Source organism: Acanthopagrus latus, chromosome 3, assembly GCF_904848185.1.
Source record: "Acanthopagrus latus isolate v.2019 chromosome 3, fAcaLat1.1, whole genome shotgun sequence".
NCBI classification, from domain to species: Eukaryota; Metazoa; Chordata; class Actinopteri; order Spariformes; family Sparidae; genus Acanthopagrus; species Acanthopagrus latus.
In genome coordinates, this window is record NC_051041.1 from 5,652,182 (window position 1) to 5,673,280 (window position 21,099).

General features: G+C 43.6%; 1 protein-coding gene across 2 annotated transcripts in view; it reads left to right on the plus strand.

Annotated features, from left to right (window-relative positions):
* Positions 1–21,099, plus strand: part of si:dkey-154b15.1 — a 60,957-nt gene that overhangs the window by 32,155 nt on the left and 7,703 nt on the right. The window lies entirely within an intron of this gene.

A 21,099-nucleotide genomic window follows, 5' to 3' on the forward strand; every position in this document is an offset into this window, starting at 1 on the left:
ATCCCAGCCTCACTTCGCTCCGGGCGTCATTTTAATCCCTCGGGAGCTCTTTCACGGAGGTTTCTAACAGGAGATCAACGTCTCCTCTCTCTGGATTTCGAGTTCATATCGCTGACTGTCACGCTGGAAAATTGAAATTATAAGAAGAATATCAAAGTTTCCCTCAGACTTCACAACAGGCAGGTTGTGAATATGATTGCATTTTTAGATAAAAGCCTGACACCCAGAGATATTTCATTCCATACATTAGCAAATATCAGTCGTTTTTGCCATTTATGCCTAAATATTAGATACATCAGCTATCAAAATACTTAGTCACTTAAATTTAAATGACTGTTGATAGCCAGTCAGTGCACCAACTTATTATCAAAAAGCTCCTTATTGAATTTTCCATAGCGTCGCTGCCTTCTTTTGAGCACATTTTGCACGACATACAACCAAAAGTAAGTTCTACATCATGATTGTAAACACTGTTACTTCTGTAGACACAAAACCATCCACCATCTGTAAACTGTGGTTTACTGACCTGAGATCAACCTGAGTCGTACGGATACGTGCGGTAAAAATGTTAATCAGTCGATCACGAAGGAGTTGAACCAGATCAAAGCATCTGCACAGTGATTTATAATGCTCGCCTCACCGAGTGTCTGAGATCAACAGCGCCGCTCTCATCCCCTGCAGATCAGTCGCGGAAAGTGAGGATGGTGTTTTATTATTCATGCAGGTTGTGTAATCCTGGCTCACATCCCGAACTCTTATATATATATATATATATATATATATATATTCTTATAATTTTCTGACCCAGCTTGAACCCCTGCATTTATTTAACAGACCTTATAGCAGCGGTTTTATTCACAGACATGTAATATTCTGTTTTATTCTTATTGGATGTATGTACATGTATTTTTGATCTATGAATGATGCAGCTCAGAACATCCTGAGATGAAAGCATTGATGGACAAGTTTCCTCAATGGGAGAATAAATCTTATCTTGTAAAGGTTTATACAGTAAAACACATACACTGTGAATCTCTCTATTTCTGTCCATATGTTGTCAAAAGATCATTTCCAGGGTTTGAATTGGGTCGGGACCAACATTTTGTGATTAAACTGGCTACAAAAAGAAGTAAGCTTGTATGTGAGCTTATGAGTGAGTGACTCTACTTCTCACTTGATTTATAACCTCAGTAATCAGTTTTCTGAGAGTTTTATGGTCTCGACTTTAACGCAGCATCATGTTCGTTCCTTAACTGAAGGTCCAGTTTAGAGTAAAACAGACGATAAACAGCTCGTGTGACAAGTCAAGAGTCCTGAGTTGATCTTTTTCCAGTCATGCATTCACCAAGGAAATGAGCAGAAAGTGTTTCTGCGGTGACGAGCCGACTCATCCGGCCACATCGGGTCAGCGGTGGGAGGTGTGAGCAGCGCCTGTCAGCTCCTGTCTGACTGAACCGCGAGATCCGAGAGATGTGATTCACTTCGTTTCAACAGCTGATGGGTGAGAGCTTAACATTTCACTCTCGCCTCCCACCAAACTTCCACGCTGAAGTGAGGAATGACAATGATGTTACGAGACGGACGTGACGGGTCTTTGTGAGGGGAAGGCTCAGTTTCAGCTGGTTTTCAGTGACATCCCCGATCCGACCATGAAGGGGAAGATAAACTCGCCTGGTAATATCAGCAATGAGATTCATAGCTCTTTGAACAGGACATCCGATGCAGAGAGACAGAGAGAAAGGACTCCTTGGCTTTGTCTTGGTCAGACCCAGATACAGAGTGAGGGGCTCAACTGGAGCGAGGTGGGGGCAGGTGTGAGGGAGGTGAAAGTTGGCATCAGTTGGAGGGAGGCTTAGTCTGACGGAGGATTAAGAACACATGAAGAGTTATGAAAGAGGGAACATCATCCCGAGGCAACTACAGCTACGCTGTTCCATGTCAGATACAATCTCACATCCCCGTTACACAACCCAGCTCCCGACCAGCGACCTCGACAGACAGCGTGGCTGACAATCTTAAACTGCGTTGCGGGTCGTAAACAAACATAAACGCCTAATACACGACTCAGCACTGTTAGACAAATGCAGGAAAAGTATCTTCTGCTTCACACAAAGTGTCAAGGCCAGTGACGCTGCTCTGATTCATAATGTGATGATGTTTGCAGAGACTGCTACTGCAAACTCTTTTCTGTGATTATGATCTGGTTAGGCACAAAAACTACTTGGTTAAAGTTATAAAGAGCTCATGTTGTGGTTTAAATGACCTGTTTCGTTCACCACAAACACAGCTGGGCATAAATATGTGTTCCATAAATATGTGACTTTGGCGACAAAAAACATGTATGTATGCTTTTTTTTTGTCGCCCAAAAAGATGGCTGTTGTCGTCCTGCCCAGTTGGAAATGTCCAGTCTCGTTAAACAGACCCAGTTTTGAGCCTTCTCGTCTGTAACATCATTTCCCCCCTTCCACATCCTGATATGATCGTCAAGTCATAAACATGTAACGCGAACGCCACGTGACACGTACAAATGTGATCCTTGGTTTGCAGGAACATTAACTGCCAATAATATTCCCCTGCCGACCGCTCTGTGTGACTGGCGGGTCTGCTTCAGATCAGCTGCAGAAATATATTATCCATCATTCACGGTAGATTGTGAAATCTCGGCCCGGCCTTCAAATCAGCACAAATATGATTTTATAATTCCCGACTGTGTCTGCTGACTGTGGCCCGGCTGGTGCCACTCGGACACGCACCAGATGCCGAGGCTAAAAGATCGCACGTGCTGCAGAATGACTTGATGAAATCTTCTTTGCCAATTTGAGTGTAATTCGTGCTGTTAGTGAAGGCTGCAGAGAGCCTCTCTCTGGAGGGACCGCTCGGTGTCTCAGCCCTCTGCCGCTCATGTTCCTCCTTATGTAACAGTCCCAGCGGGGTAATTAAATCATCTGTGTACTGTACGGTATTGTGGGCCAAACCTCTGACATGATCCCCGGTGCTAAGTGCCTGCTGAGTGTTGGGTCATGTTACCGTACCGTCGTCTCTTATGATGTCCGACTTTTATATGCGTGCAGCTCGAACACTTCACCAACCCACCGACCGCAATTAGTTTACAGTTTGCGGTGAATTGTTAGCAGTAAGTCACAGATATTCCCTCATAAGGACTCAGTAGTGACTCAGTGTTGGTTGAAGGCTGAGAGCAGTTTAAACAAAACCAAGGTCGATGATGCAGTTTCTTTTTATTAATGCTGCCGAAGATGACGCAGATTCACTGATCTGCGATGACACAGACTTTTTTTTTTTACATAATAACTAGAGTAAAAACCTTCATGTCCGTGTAGGGCAGTTTGCTTTTTAACACGAATACATACAACACGTCACACACAAACACAAGATCCATATCACCTTGCGCTGTTCAAAACGAGCTGCTGCACAGATTTGGGCCAGATGTGGTTTATTATTGTTCCAAGTGGTATGTGGGCCAGATAGATGGATCTGATGTGGGCCACAACAACTTTGTGACCTGGGTGTCAGTACGATGTATTATGGTCCTTTTCTTCATAACAATCTGCAAACAATTTCAACTGGTTTGCTGATATCTTGGTAGCTAACTAGCTAGCTAGCCACTTATACAGTGTTATTGATGATTTGTGCATGACAGTTCTGCATTTAAATGTAATTCAACATGGCATTCATAGCCTTTGACGGCATATGACGCCTGAACTTTAACACCTGTTGCTAAAGTTGACCTATGAAACACCAGTAGTGAGCAGGTACCTTGACCTCGATGACCTGACTGATAGCTTGAAGGTGTGAATGAGCTGCGAGCAGTCGTGCTTTTCTATCTCCATCAGATGAAATGGCAAATGACACGGTGGTAAAATCAGGATTGGAACCAAAACACAGGAGAAGTCACCACCGCTGAAGAAGGTTGGAAATGTGTTGATGACAACTGATAACTTCTGCAGGTCTTGAAGGGTCGTCAGTTCAGGGGGGAGGTTTCTTCCACTGCTGCTTGTTACTCTGTTCTAAGGGGAAACATGGCGCTCAAAAGTGAGTCTTTGAGATTAAAGATTAATTCTCTTAATGCAGCAAAGACTTATTCTGTCTTTCTAAATGCTAAAACCCATGTAAAGATAGTCTTTTCCAAATAAAACAGATTTTTCTCCATCCGGCACTCAAGAGTCAAGGCAGCATATTAAAATCATGAGGTTTGTTAAGTTTGTGAAGCAGTTTTAGAGATTTACTACTAGCGTCCATAAACAGCCCAGTGAGTTTAAACAGGCCTGAAAGACGGACGTCACGCGCCTGAGACTGACCTAGAAGTGGATCATTGTGGAGATTCGCTCCCAAGGTCGAGAATGGAAGGGGATCAAAAACGGCAGCTTTGTGTGAAGACGAGAGGTTGAGGGTTAAATCACAGCTCTGTCATGCAAACAGTGTTAAGCAACCGCTTCATGTTTTGTCCTTGACTGCGTGTTGAACATTCACAGAGGTCACTGGGTCGCATTAGCTCGGAGGAAAGTCTTTTAATTGATTCTTCCGACAGATTGCAGCGTGTTTTCTTCTCGTTCCCTCTCTCGGAGGAATGCCATTGTGTTTCTGGGATTCCTCAGATGAGAGGCGGTTGTTCTCTCTGAACGATGCCAAGTTTGTCCAGGCGTCTTCGGGGCCTCACGCTGTTTGTTTGGCCACTGAAGGGGGAATTTTCCACTCGGTGCCTTCCCCGGAGAGAGCAGCTTTTCTCCCCGTCTTGTTTTATAGACACAGGTGGAAGTGGGTCACTGCAGTCCGTGTGACAGTGTCTTTATCGGGAAAATATTGATGCATCTGCAAGAGGATGTTAATCTGCACTTTCTACTGACAGTTCTCTCCACGAGGGGCTTATTTAGGCCAAGATGGTGCACTGATTTATCCGCGCGCAGCTAATTTTTTGTCAGCGCCTCCCCAGCTCTGACACAAAAGCGCAGATTTGCATGAACAGTGCAGACAATGCTGCTGTCAAGATGTCCATACGTTTTTTTTTTTTTTTTTGTTTTTCTTTGACGTCAGATCGTCGTGTGCAGATACCACGCTGGGATTAACAGAAGTCGAGCTTAAATTAACCGTGGATTCTTCCGCCCTCTCATTGACAGTGATCACAGCCTGTCAATGCCATTTATAAATAGCAGCACCGTGTCACCACTTTGACGCAGCAGGCGAGTCGATCGTCTGGCCTGGCCCAGCTGGCTTCTGGTGCCGCCACGCAGACAAAGCAAAGTGTGTGGGAGAAAGTAGTGACTGTGTGTGCAGATAACATGCTGCAGAGTTTTTTTTAAAAGTAAACGAAGTCTTTTACAAGTGACACATAACCGCACCGCAGGGTTAATCCTCTTAAACATTCACTCTGCCAATCTAAATTTATCTGCAGGTCTAAACTGAGCCGAACGATCGACTCCAGGATAATAAAATGTTGGAACTTGCCGCGAGGACAAGAGACAATAGGAGCAAATATTGAATATCGTGTTTGTAGAGGAAGGTGGTTGAACTGGATCGGGGAGGAAATTACAGGAGGAGTTTCACAAAGAGAAGGTTGTTTTGAAAGTGCAGACAAAATGAAAACCAGCTCACCTCTGCGTCAGTCGTTTGGTTTCTACACAGATCTCACCAAAATCTGATAAACCGCTGTTGGATCAACAAGTTTTGAAAATGAGTCAGAAATAAGTGGGCAAACCAGATGACTGTCGCCCCCGCTCTTCATCTCTACTTGAGGCTATATTAGTTTTTACTATCTTTACACACCTGAATCCCTGAACGAACCATCCGTGGTTTCATTGTGGGTCATTTAGGAGTCAAATTCAGACCAGGAAGCAGAATGTGTGGAAATGAAAACACGGTATCACGGCTCTGCTGCATCGATCAGCGTATTGGAAGCTACCGGGAGTCCGACAGTGCAACGCTACATCTGTGAAGTGCTTTGTTGAAACATACGTCATTTGACAAACGGCTTTTATTCAGAACGAGGATGAATTTGCTCTAGTTGAGACCAGGTACAAACTGTAAGGAGTGTCATATGAATTCTGCTCATTGACACAGGCTGAGTTTATTCCTGCAGGTTGGGTAGTCATAATTTAAGTTTTATCGTTAAAAATATCTAGAAAGAAAACCTCGTATTTCAATGAAATAGTGTATTCAACTCGCCTCTCGATTCCAAGTCTGCTATAGTTTGTGAAGAAAACAAGTCATCCAGCAACTCCAGGGAGAAACATGATGCTCACAGGAGCTATATTTCTAATTTACAATCATAAATCTATAATGATATACTGTATCTACTTACAGAAGATCATTTTAGGTGAAAAAGCTGCTTTTACTGGTGGCAGACTAAACATCTGCTGTGTAACTCTGTAGAAATTACACAGTCACATACCTCGTCCAGTGACACCTCCCATGAGAGTCGGTCACATCCCGGTCATGAGTTATGTAAGGTGATGTAACAAACTAGCGTGTATGTGTGTGTGTGTTTATATTTGAGCCAATTGGAATGAACACACACACACACACACACTTTCTCACGCATACATGTCAAACTGGGCCTCCTGAGGCGAATTAATGATGGCGGCCAAAAGGGTGGGGAAATGTTCGAGGACCGTTCCAGCTAAAAAACTGATCGTGACTCATTAAAATCACGCCGTGCAGTGACAACAAACCTTCAGCTGAAGAAACTCAGCAGGCGGCCTCGGACCAACACGCTCGGTCGTCTCTTTGCGACTTTTCAAAGAGAGCGTCTTCCCTCCCCTCCTCCGCCTCACTGATCCTGCTAACAGCAGCTTCTTTTAAGTCATCCAGGGAAGTTGGCGCAGAGGCGAGTGGCTCCGTCTTGTATCTCGGCAGAAAGCAGCTGGTTCATTTAAGCAGATCAGAGATCAGAGGATGCAGCGCCGGCCTCTGATGCTCCACGGCCTTTGAAGTTCGCAGCCTCAGTTTGGGATAAAAGAGCATCCCGTATCACTCACAGGTGCTCCGACAGTCTACCTGCGCGAGGACGCCACAGGGCGCTCGATTTAACGCCGTTAAAGTATCGCCTCTCACTTCCTGCCATCAGCCTGACAGCAGCAGGATGGAGCGTGTTTATGTAAAAGAGGAAAATGAGTTGATGTGCTCATGTAACTGTCCTACATCCAAGGAGAGTCCAAACATAGCTCCACTTCTACAGGCACCAAATCATCCAGCAGTGTTGAATACCACCGTCTGGGCACGGCGGGCTGCAGGCACCTGTGATACACACTCGACCTCAACGTGTAAACATATTAAATTAGATCTGTAATAACTGGAGCAAGATCCGTGTCTGCTGTGAATCATTAATATTTAAGTCAGACGTAGAAGCGAAGCATCATTCACAGTTTATAACTATCAGGGATTACATGGGTATCCCAGAAGAACATAGTGTTCCTCTGAGAGCGACACAGATTCTGAAATGTAAAGGGCAACAAATTCCACGAGGGATTATGTCCTGCTGAGGACTCTCATTCCTTTCTCTGGGTGTGACGCGGTGGCAGCGGCGCTTCCCAGCGCTGGATGCTTGACAGGCGGCGCCACGACAGATGATTGACAGGTGCTCTGCTCTGCTGAGACAAGGAACCCAACAAAGAAGTCTCACCTTGGTGCCAGACTGTATTGAAATGAATGGGAGACGCATGGAGATACAAACCAAAACCCAACATGTCTACGTCATTGGACTACTGATGCCTCAAGAAAATGAAAGAGAGCAAGTTAGCGACGGATTCTTTAATCGACACGTTGTTCCTTTCCTCATATTTGTGATTTCTGGAGGCGTTTCTTCACCAGAAGTCGTACAAAGTAGACATGTTAGGTTGAAGTGTGTTTCAACGTGCGTCTCCCATTGCGTCCAATACAACCGGCACCACAGTCCGCCTCCAAAACAAGGAACCAATACACAACAGTTTGTTTTCATGGCTTTATATCAAGCACTGGAGGGAAGGAGTGGCGTATGAAGGCAGAATCATTTCCATTATCCACTGTCGACTCGCCGACTAACAAAACACACAGGCTGCATTTTCCTACAGCCATGCAAACACTTCCTGGTTCCTGATTGGACGAACGCTTTCATTCGTCGACCGTCTGCGCCTGCATTTTGAACTTGACCGCCACGGCTGGTTTGGAAGTTTTCTCTTACAGGAGGATAATGTTCACTGAAAATGTGTTATATGTGTAATGTGTTATAATCCATGCAGAGGTTAGTGAAGAACAATGGAGAACAGTTAGTTTAAAAGTTTTTGGGACTTTCCAGACGCGGCGGGTTTTGCCGGAAGGACCTGATTTACATGAAGTAGCCATATTTGGTCATGGGTGTATATAGATCTCTTCTTTTGTAGCTGTTAGAAACTTCTGATTTTTAAACTGTGAGATATAATGAGGAGGATGACTTGGCTTCTTATGTTTGCAGTCCTCACACTCCGGCGTGAACGCAGCGTGACACCAGCCTCTCCTGTGGGCCAACAAACAGAGTTGATCTATCAGCTCCCGCTTTGTGATTTCCTTCTGAGCTCTTAGATAATCATCTCACCCTGTGACGTCCTAAGACAAAGGTTTTCATCCCGAAGCACTCGGCCTGAGACACAAGTGAACAATCACTGCGGCCCACGTGCTGCAAACAGTCTGATCATGAGAGCTGAGGGTCACTGAGCTGAATCATGGGAACCAGAGGCTGATCACCGGTGCGGACTGCAAACATGAGCCATCTCGGCTCCTGATGCATCATATGACGGAGGCCGAGACTCAGGAGACGTTTTCCAACATGCATTCCTGAACCTCACTTTATCCTTCTTTTCTCTGTATGTATATCGACTGTATGCACACATTTGTTTCCACCGATGCTTCTGCTCATGAGAACCGTTTAGCAGCTGCATTCCTGCACAGAGCCACATGAGAGGAATTAGGCTAATATCCGGGAGGGAGTTATGTAATTCTGCATTTATTCTACAGCCCGTAAACCTTTGTTGCTTTATTTACGCTAATGCAGACGCATTGGGACCACTAAGACGACAGCAATAAACCCTGTGTCACGAGGAAATTAATCAGTTTCCTTTAGTTGGACAAGGAGAAGTCAATCTTTTGGTATAGAAAATGTTGTAATGTGTTGTTTTTATATATATTACAGCAGATTACAGGATGTTATTTAAAGCTCTGTAGGGGAGCTTTGGACACAGGATGTTAGATTATCAGCTCCTTTAAGTTCTTTCACTGTTGAGACTTTTGACCTCAGACACTCCTGGAACATCAAATTACTATATTATTAAATAAGATACGACAAGCTTTAAATATGTTGTGGTTATGTAAGAATCTCAAAAGGCAACGTCAGGATAACATGAGCGGAAGCAGGTTCTGTAGACTGTAAGTCTCTTCGTCTCTCCACTGTGTTCACTTTGTTACATTTTCTGATTTTGCTGCTTCACAGTAAATTAAAGATAACTTAATAAGTGGAAGAAAGGGAATTAAACTTGTTCAAAACCAAATTAGCTTTGTTAGCAGCTGTTCTACCATAATACTGGGAGGATACAGGCTATTAATAATACGGATTTAAGGAGAATATTCGCCGTAGTGTCTTAAACATAAAAGTGACTTGAGGGTTTATCCAGACACGAGAACAACAGGAGCCTGTCTGAAAGATCTGTGATAAACATGCAATAAACTGGTTGAAAGTGTGCATATAACGTAGTTAGATGATGGATGTCTTTTTTTTTTTTATCATTCTGCATGTTGAAAAATAACAAATCAAGTATTTCTATATGTTTTTTTGACCATCGGGGGGGACATGAAAACATCCCACAGAAATATTCAAACTGATGGCGTTTATTTAGGAGCAGCAGATCCAAGAGGCTACATGTACAAAATGAATAGATAAAGAGGTAAATCAAGCAGAAAAGTAAACTCGCACATTCTCCTGTTCTTACAGTCGTGAAGTAAAATCCAGTGTATCTGAGGTGAACGACTGGCTGATATTCTGCCGCTCTCTCTCTCTCAACAGCTGGCGGTGGGCGTTGGTTGGATTAAACATCCACTGTGTGTGTAATTTGGTTTAGCTGATCCTCTGTGCATGATTCTGCACAATAATCTGGATACAATACCATCATTGAGAAAAAAAACAAGCCCCCCCCCTCCGGCCACAAGGCTTAGAGAAAATGTAGCTTGGTCACATGAAGGGGACTGATGAGGACGGTGCACAGAGGGAATTAACAGGCGGCACGCACACTTAATATGACTTTATGAATGAATGAGTGGATGAGCGACAGTCAGCAGCTTTATCCTCACAGTGTCCGTGTGTGAGATTTTAATATTCAATGTTCCTGAGGTTCAGGAAAATAGTTTATCAGGTTAGCAGCTCCCCTCCCCCCCCACACATGCTTTGAATGACAGGTACCATTCAGTATCACTGATACACATGCAAATATAATCTTTATTATTCTGTCTCACAGCAGAGAATGACCTCCAGAAATTCCATGATGGCACAGCAAACTTATTTATGCATCATATTTCATACACAAGGACACTTCAGAGGTCTCAGAGTAATGCGGGAGAGACGACGAGACACATAACAATGAGGAGAGAGTTGAGCACGAGGAGGATAAAAATCTGTCGAGTTGAAATTAGTGCAAAATCTTCATACATGTGCCTGATGCAAGAAAAGAAAAATATATATAATATGTGTTGTGCGAACAGACGGTAGTTTTATATGATGTTCAGAGCCGTGGGGGAAAAACAGCGAGGATTTAGTACACGGCTGACAGGAAATGAGGGAGATTTCAAGGACTAGATTTGGGAAACATTTTGAGAAATGCATGTATGTAGTTTCTGTCGAGAAGGTTAACACAACTCTTCATTCTGTACGGTAAATGCTTCTTATCATAAAACTTAGCTCAGCATTGAGGCTGAAAACAGGGGGATCAGTTAGCCTTACTCTCTCTGAAGGTAACAAAATGTTTTAGTCAGAAGAAACTGCTGGTTGATGGGTAAAGGTGAAGAAGTTCAACTATTATGTGTCTGGGTTTTAGTTTTTTTTTTTTAACCGTAGGACAGAAACAAGCTACCAGCTGAGTCCACAGAGGTGACCTGAGTTTGAGTCTTTGGCCCTTTGTTAAATGTATTTCCCTGCTTTCTCTCATGTGTCCAATCACTCTCTAAACTGCCTCATCAAATTGAGGTTAAAAGCCAAAATGATAATTTAAAAAACCTGAGCTTCAGGAGCTTGACTCTTGCTCAGTCCTTGTCGATCATCATCACTTATGATCTCAAATTCTAGTAATATAAATATTTAGTCGTCACGTTTTTACTGATATCACGCAGTCATTCCCACACTTTCGTCACGTCCACATCAGCTGTTTGTCACTGTGGTCCACTGAATGAACTCTGAAGCTGTCCTGCCTGTTTGTCTGTCACCACATCTCAGCAACAACAGCTGGAGGAGCCGTGACACAAACAAGCTGAAATCAGGGGGGAAAAAAAAGGAAAAAAAAGCCAGACACACCAAAGTTTAAGAGATTAAATCCTGGATTGGTACTGACTGTACTGAACTGTCACAGTCTGTACTGACTGTCGCAGCAGTTTAAGCTGATCTCTCTGCAGCACAGAAAGGCTTAAAGCGGGAAAAAGAGCCACCCTGCAGGTTATCTTCTGAAGACACTTCAGGGCCTGAGTGTGATGCTGCCTCGGGGGCCCACACAGTATTTTTATGTTACGAGTGTTTCCCACAGAGACATCAGAAGTGTTTCCCAGCAGCGCCATGGAGGATTCGGCCTCCTGCAGATATGCTCTTTCTGGGCTCTGACTCAAGTGTGTCTGGCTAATTATAGCAGCTCGCCGACCGGGATGGTTCAGACATCTGGTGTTATGTGCATTTGTTACTCCTCCGTGTTTGACGAGCACCCGCCGAACAAAGTTCACTACGAGACAACACCTTGTTTTTGTTATTTTATCCGAGCTCTCCTGCTGGTTTTTTTTTGCTCGTAACGTGCAGAAGGTCACGCAGCTTACATTCTCGAGTTATTGCTGTGAGATGAAAAACATTTCATCTCTCAGCTGTCAACCGGTTTAGGACTTCTAGTGCTGCAATGATCCATCGTCGGAGCTGCCAGAAAATATCATAATCCAACAACGACAATAACTTTTTGCTTTACTGCGACATCAGAAGGTAGAAACTCATATTAAGTGAGAAAACTCTGTTTGTGGTTCGCAGAGAAAAGTTTGTAGAGTAATTTGCATCTACATGTATAACATTTAGCTTATGCTTGCAGATGAGCTGGAGCTAATTAGAGTCTCACGGAAGAATAGGCTTAAAATTTCAGATCAAAAGCAGCCACATATGCAAACAGAGAGGTGAGAGCTGGGGCAGAGCGTCCTGGTGGGCCATAAACAAAAAAGAAATGTGGATAAACAAAAGCTGCGGGCCAAAAGGTGAAGAACACCCAAACTGAATTAAGTGGTGTTGCATGTTGTTCCCACTGTGCTGACGACGCTCCAGCCTGCAGTCGCACCGGAGGATGTGCGATCAGCTGAGCTGGGCCTGGCGGAGGATCCTGTGGGATTTGGGCTGCAGATAATAGACTTAAAACAAATCTCTGCTACTCTTTTCTCAACTGAGCCTGCTGAAGTGGAAACTCACCAGACCGGACCGTGAGGGGTCACATTGATCAACTGTGGTCAGCTGACGAGTCTGTGGTGGAAAATTCCTCCCAGAGCAGTTTGATAAATTAACTGTCCGATCACTTTCATGAGGTCAAACACTGAAAATATATTTTACGTTTATCTCATGATGACTGATGAGCCAGAATACAGTGTTCTCATTTGGACTGCGACCACGTTTTTTTTACTAATATATGTCATACTTTAGACACTCAATCTCTTAAACTAGCTAAGACTTATAATTAATTGTTAATGCAGGTTGTTATAATGAAGTTTAGAAGGTTATTTCCGTTGTTTTTGCTCATAAAATACCCCCAAATTGAGAACAGGAAAAAAAAACCTTTATTCTGACCGGTGGGTTGTTCTCACCATGTAAAGCCGGCATTATCCTCAGCAGCTCACTTACTGAAAGAGCATGGCACAGCTTCAGTAAGTAAGTATTCAGGACATTTTTAGGGGGAGAGACTCAGTAAGATAATCTGATAAAGTCACTGATGCATTCAGAGATGTGGAGTTCACCCTCCCTCCTACTATCCCTAAAACGTGCGTAAAAGGATTAAATCCATCAGGGGAAAAAATATCTCTGTAGCCATTAGCCGCTGTTAATTGATTCCCCCGGTGGAGCCCCTGTGTTGATCAAAAAAAGGTCCCTGCATGGCTTCCATTAAACCCCGGATAGCTTGACTCCTGGCAGGAGGCGCGGTGACACCGCGGCCTCGGTTTTAAACGACACCCACAGGTAGGCCGAGAAACAAACGACCAATTATGAGCAGCGGAGCAGCATGTTCCGTCCCGCCCGGACGTCCTCCCTCTAACCTGGCCTGTTGTCAAGCTGCTCGTGCTCAGCAGCCCGCCTCTGTCTGCCTCCTCACATCTACTTCACAATTACAGCCTGTCTGATGGAGTGATAATCACTGCAGCAATCAAATCAGGCTTCAGACGCACTCCTGTGCTGCTTCTTGTGGCTCTACTAGGCCAATCTGCTGCTGCTGCTGCTGCGCTGACGAGGTGCTTGTGACAGAAGCATGTGTGGAAGTCAAAAATTCATACAAGATGTAAAAAATAGGTTTTCTGCATTTTTGAGTCGTGCTATTTGTAAGAAGAGTAGATGTTTGAGTCTCATTCCCACCTTGTCAAAAACTTAGTTTTAAACAACCTTGCTGACCATTGTCCTATGAAAAAGACAATGACAATGAGATATCCTATGACTGGAATATGTATACATATACAGTACATATGTGTATGATGTCGGTCCACCTTTTGCAGCTATTACAGCTTCAACTCTTCTGGGAAGACTGTCCACAAGGTTGAGGAGAGTGTTTATAGGAATTTTTGACCATTCTTCCAAAAGCGCATTGGTGAGGTCACACACTGATGTTGGTCGAGAAGGCCTGGCTCTCAGTCTCCGCTCTAATTCATCCCAAAGGTGTTCTATCGGGTTCAGGTCAGGACTCTGTGCAGGCCAGTCAAGTTCATCCACACCAGACTCTGTCATCCACGTCTTTATGGACCTTGCTTTGTGCACTGGTGCACAGTCATGTTGGAAGAGGAAGGGGCCCGCTCCAAACTGTTCCCACAAGGTTGGGAGCATGGAATTGTCCAAAATGTTTTGGTATCCTGAAGCATTCAATGTTCCTTTCACTGGAACTAAGGGGCCAAGCCCAGCTCCTGAAAAACAACCCCATACCATAATTCCTCCTCCACCAAATTTCACAGTTGGCACAATGCAATCTGAAATGTACCGTTCTCCTGGCAACCTCCAAACCCAGACTCGTCCATCAGATTGCCAGATGGAAAAGCGTGATTCATCACTCCAGAGAACGCGTCTCCACTGCTCTAGAGGCCAGTGACGGCGTGCTTTACACCATTGCATCCGACGCCTTGCATTGCACTTGGTGATGTGTGGCTTGGCTGCAGCTGCTCGGCCATGGAAACCCATTCCATGAAGCTCTCTGCGTACTGTACTTGGGCTAATCTGAAGGTCACATGAAGTTTGTAGCTCTCTAGCAATTGACTGTGCAGAAAGTCGGCGACCTCTTTGCATTATGCGCTTCAGCATCCGCTGACCCCTCTCCGTCACTTTACGTGGCCTACCACTTCGTGGCTGAGTTGCTGTTGTTCCCAAACGCTTCCATTTTGTTATAATAGAGCTGACAGTTGACTGTGGAATATTTAGGAGCGAGGAAATTTCACGACTGGATTTGTTGCACAAGTGGCATCCTATGACAGTTCCACGCTGGAAATGTGTCAGGGTGTGGCTGTCCAGGCCGGCCCTTAGGCAAGGCCCGTAATGGGAGCCAAGACAGCCCAATCAAAAGTGGGCTACTGGAACAGGAACAAGACCTACTGGATGACAGTCAGGGACTACAGCAGAGAGTATGGAACTAATGGATCGACATGGAAATGGAAAGGGGGGGGGGCTGGGATGACAGATAAGGGGGGATGTATCATGCCCACACTTTAATATTGGGTACCAAGCCCTAATAACACCAGTGCCAGTGTAGGTGCCTAACATGTGGGCAGCTACACGGATGTAGACAACAACAAGTACCCTGGTGGCCTGCAAGCACATGGCAGAGGGAATGTCATGTACTGTGAAAAATAGACAATAAACAGTTCAAAAACATCCTGCGTCAACAAGGGTCACGCAATGTAGATCAACTGCAAGGGAAGTTGAGCCTTTTTTTCAGGACGTATCCGAGTGTTTTTCCGTCAGCTGAGCCTGAGTGTGACAACACGAGACGGATCGGATCAAGTGTGTCAACTGCGTGTGAATAAAAGAACCGCCGTGACCGCGGGATATTTCCACACCAGTTTTTAAAGTAGAGTAAAGGTGGCATGAGTGAACAAAAACCCATGAATCCAAGTCAGACTCAAACGTTTGCCTCATGAAGCGGAAACAAACAAAACGTGACAACACTGCTCATCACTCATTAAAGTGTGTCTGGAATTTTTATGGGCTGTGTTTCACAACACAAACCCGTATCGCAATAAAATGTGACTACAAAGCAGCCATCGGCTCACACTTGGGCACAGAAATCTGTTGAATTATTGCTAAAGATGTTTGAGCAGTCGACAATATAACTCCTGTTGCTGATCATAAATACTCTTATCGCTAATGCTTTATGCGTGGGAAATTCCCTTTGTGTGCAATATGTTCTTGTTTCGGCAACACGAGAACAAAACATTCAGATCTGCTTGTACTGTAAACACTCGTGAGTAACAATCTACTGCACCGTGGGTTGTGAAATCCAAACATGCAGAGAGGCGTCCTGCTGAGTAATACTGCTCAGGACTCAAAGTGTCTCTCATGTGTGCCGGACACGTTACTCTCAGTTATTTAAACATCCTGACGCCAACAAAGGGACATCAGCTCACTCATGATGTGGATTTTCCTGAACCTGTGGACAGATATGACGCTAGGAGGTGAGCCGGGGGGGAGAGTATCTGCAGAGTCATGAAGCTGGTACACTGTGTCATGTGATAAGGCTATTAGAGAAGGATCTGGCCTCCTTAAATAACCTGGATTTAAGCCCTCCATTGTGTGTAAAAGAGATCGTAAGGTGGCAGAGAAGGGCACGACTGGAGGAGGAGGAGGAGGAGGGGGAGGAAGGTGTGAGACATTAAAAAGAGGAGCTGAGAAAGCTGACTCAGAGTCGCAGAGGGAGAACATCCTGCGACGAGCGCTGCGCGGCATTAAGAGGCTGACTCAGTGTGCACGCTGGGAAAATCATGTTCTGGAAACCGTCTTAGTGTGTGATCCATCTCCTGAATCACGCCTACACGCGCAGATGAACCCGCTGCACTCGGTCCAAGTGTCCATATGTGCTGTGAGTGAACGGTTGTAAGACTAATGCATCACCATATATCTCATAAACACGTGTCAACACCCAGCGATAGACTCAAAATCACTTCTGTGGTAGTTCACACTACAACATGTGTGTCTCCAGGGCCACATTTTATCATGATGACACACACACACACACACACACACACAAATAATCCAAAGCAGCATCGTCTCGTTGCAGAGATCATCAAAATCATGATCCAGTAACTCAAGAGAGCTGCTACAGATACAGTTTCATGGAGGAACTATTTTCTTTCCACTGGACTACACTGTATCACTCCGCAGAGGGAAACATGAATCTGGAGAGGCTCGCTTACTAAACAGGCTAACGTTAGAGCGTAGACGAGAAGGACACCATTATTACATCCCATTGTGGAATCATATACTATGTTACTGAATTATTGATGCATTAATGTGTTATTTATTTATACACTGCCGGGTAGCTTGACCTGTAATAATGTTGTGATTCATTCGTTGATAATCAAAACCTGCAAAGTGACCAGTAAGTATAATATTTTCATAAAAAGAACAACAACAAGCATCTGAACTGACTTGAACAGTAAAAGAGAAGGCAGGATCATACTGACATTATGGCCCCACGCCGCCTTTTTCCTGACCACGTGGTACTGTAAGTATTCCTCCTCATTTTGGCGGGCCGGGATCAGGTGAAAGGGATTATGCGCTCATTAAACCCTGAATCAAACCTCAATTATCCTCGAACTCTGACATTACAAAGCCTCGGGTTGCTGCGTGGTTTCGTAAGAGTGGCCGGGAGTCGCTGCACGGGGGGAACCAGCTGCACCTCGGCTCTGCTTGTGTTTCTGTCAGTGATGTAGCATCCGGATCAGACCGCACTGTCGGTCCACGTGAAAGTACCTCAACACTACAACAGCAAGGGCCCTGCCAGATGATTTTAGAGTCAGTAGAGTCAGTCAAAGTAGAGACAGGGCGTGCAGATTGTTAAGATTAGAAGACGTGTCAGTTTATTTTTATGGTTTAAGAGGATCGATAACATAACTTTTCCTGCCAGATGTTGAAAAAGATTTTTGGGATGCAAACATCAGACATTTGCAGGCTGCAGCTTCTCAAATGTGAAGATTACAATGTTCTCCCTGTTTTTCCAGGGGTAAAACCTAAACATTCCTGACCTATTTGGCCGGTGGACAACAAAGTTAATTTTTCACCCTGTTCACAAGTGGAATAAAACCAGTCTTCCGTGTCATATACAGGCAATCTGAAACTCATTCCTGAGGGCAGCAGGTTGAAGAAGTCATGGAGGACAGCAAAAAAAAAAGGTATTTGTCCAATTGGAAGTTGGATTAAAAAGTATTTTAGGCATTGCTTAAGCACAACAAAGACGTAGTGAATCTAAATAAAGCTGAATGGCCACAGCGGATATGAAAGCAGACGTCAGAAGCACCAATCTATTGGCTCCAACAGGAGCTGTAATCTACCTAAAGGCCTTTTGGCGGGCAGACAGTTCAGTCAACGCTGCTCCAACTGTCGTCACTGCTCTGTGACTTGTTTAAAGGTGACGCTCGGCGGATCAACGCCGCCGAGAGAGTTACAACTGCAATCTAAGAGCCTTTTCTCAGAATCAATTTGAGGTCACGCAAGATACCTTCGCTTCAGGCGTTGAGTTTCTACCCTCAGTAAGTTAAATAGCTGCACAGTGGACATGCGGTGGACAACAAGAGGGCTGCAGGGTTTGTTTCGGTGTAAGATTCGAGTGAGAGTTACGTAAGCGGCATTAAACCTCACTGAGTCAGGATGTGAATAATGCCTTTGTTTGATTGCGAGCATGAGTGAGTCTGTTGTGTTCTTCTGTCAGCTGACTAACATCACAGAGAGAACGCAGGAGATGCCACCTCGTCTGAGAGGATGCTGGAGATTAGTGACAGATCAAGTATTTTGAAATGAGTCGAACTGTGCTGAATAAAAGAAGACCTTGTGTTTGATTATTACCACTATTCCTCAGGTTAAGAAAAATCTTCTATGCCGAACTACCAGATGCAAAGCTAGCTGAACACAAGGCCTCTAAAACCCATAAATCCCCCTCCAGATTTAAGCAGATATGACCTCTCTGTTCTTTGTAGTTTAACTAAAGCATTCTTATTATAAAACAACTGATGTAAAGTGAAAACAGACTTTTGGAGATGCATTTTGTTTTCTGAGCTATTTAAAGATTCTTCCCAGAGGCTGAAATGTGATAATCTGATTTTTAAAGTCTGGTAAATTATTTCAAGCTTGGCCCGATCTCTTCTGTTGATGTTGTTTTTGGTATTGTACAGACATGATCATACAGCAAAACAGACTCTGTCAGGATTAATCCCACAGGACCAGGACATGGCTGAAATAGGATTATTCAAAAAGATCAATTATGATAAGGCGACCATATTTTGTTTGGTGGAGGCTTCAGAGACAAGATAATGTGGTCTTTTCTAATTTACAGCTTCAACAGAGCTGTGATGCCAATGTCTTTTTGACGCCACTTTTGTTTTTACGCAAAATTCCGGAAAATCCCTGAAAAATACGGAAACGAGAGCAGCAGCTAAAACAGCCCATGTTTGTGTCTAAACACAGATTCAGATAGTCAGTTTTGGCTCTTCGTCAGTATGCAAACTACGTCAGCCGGGCAAACAAAGCGAAAATTCATCTTGGACGTCTGCTGATGGTGCGGGCCACAACAGACAGCCGAGGAGAAGTCTGCTCCTCTATGGCTGGCATTGTTGTTAAGACAATGCAGTCTGAGTCATCCACCACGAGCGTCCTCCTCGTGGACGCTACAGGGCTGCCAACTCCCACCACCAACGGCTGTCCACTATGTTATAAAAGCCCTCCTACACAGAAACAGTCTGTAGTGGCTACAAAATCAGTTTTCAAATCACTTAATTATTACCATGTGGATGGTTTCATTATAGCATACTGTATTAAAAAATGGCGCTGTATAAAAAGACAAAAACTGTCCTGGGAAAATTCTAAATTCTTTATGTAAATATGTTATAAATGACAGGTCTGTACTTCAGAAGTAAGTAGTACAATGTCAAACTTTCCTGTCATCAATTTATATGAGGAAACGAGAACTTATTTTTTACATGATGTGATCATAATGGGGAATTTGATTCTGTATGTTATTTTGGGATTGCATGCACGCGGAAGATTTGTTTTTCCGTTTGTTATTATTTTGAATTTTCCAGCATGAGGAAGTGAATCTTAAAATATATTTGTTAATTATTTGTGAATACAGTGTGTGTTGTTTTGGATGCATTTACTGTACTAGTTTTTTTGGTTTTTCCCCTTTCAGTCCAGTCTCGTAATAAGCTGGTGATTGAGTGTAACTAAGTACATTTAGTCAAATATTGTAGGCTACTTAAATACATTTTAAGGCACATGTACTTTACTTGATTATTTCCATTTTCTGCTAGTTTATACTTCGACTTCTCTGGATTTTCGAGGCAAATGGCCAGATGAGTGCATTTTAACATTAATGTAGTTTAATGACAATAAAAGAAAGAAAACACTTATCAATAATCAGAAATATGCTGAATATTGCATCTGAAAATTGTCCAGGCTGATAATCATTCAACCCATAGTAAATATATGTATCATTTACTTTGAGGCTACTTTTGATAGTTTAGCACTTTCACTTTAACCAAGATATTATTTTAACAAGATGTCTTTACTTTTACTCAAGCATGTATTCCTGTATATATTCACCAACCCACATAATGTCTGTGGTTACTTTACAGCTCACAACTTTAAATTAGTACATTTATATCAGCAATTCAGTATTTTGCCTTGCCACTTTCGTTCCTTCTTTTTTTTATCCTCCCGTAAACCAGCAAGAGTAGCAAGTTAGCATATTTAAGGCTATGATCAAAGCTAAACCTCTGCCTTTAAAAGTGCCATAAACTAATTTGACTGCTACTTTATTAATCTTTCTTCACTTCATACCGTTTCTACTAACTTTTAATTATTGCAAGTTAATTTGATTAGTTGTGACGATCACTGTACATTCAGCTACACGCAGACTTTCATTCAAAAATCACAATTTTAAGAGAAAACGTTGAAATCAGTTGACGTGCCTTACCGCCATTTTTGGTACTTTACCGCCCCCTGCTGGGAGACCCCGTGCATCGAGGAAGAAGTAAGTACGTCACATCCGGGCAGATAGTTCACTTCATCGCGCAGCAGTTGAACACGAAGGTACGTGTAAACAATCCGCTTCCATCTAACGTATATTATAAATGTATAATGTTTCCGACTACTTGAAATGTTGTAAGAAGCAAAGTTTTGTAACAAAAATGGCGGTTTTGTAAAAGTTTAAAACTATTTTAGTCGTTAAAATGCGGTTCCTGCTAGCTAACATGATGAATGAGTTCTTAATATTCATTATTCATGTTCTTTGTTTTTTTTACAGGCTGAATTCGTGAGTGCGACGTCCAGCATCAAGATGAAAATGTAAGATAGTCTTTCCTAACTTTTCCTGTCGCTGTCACAACTTATTTAGCAGCAGTTTGTCTTCCAGCCCATGTGTGTGTGTGTGTGTGTGAATCTGTTGGATTGGGTTGTGAAAAGC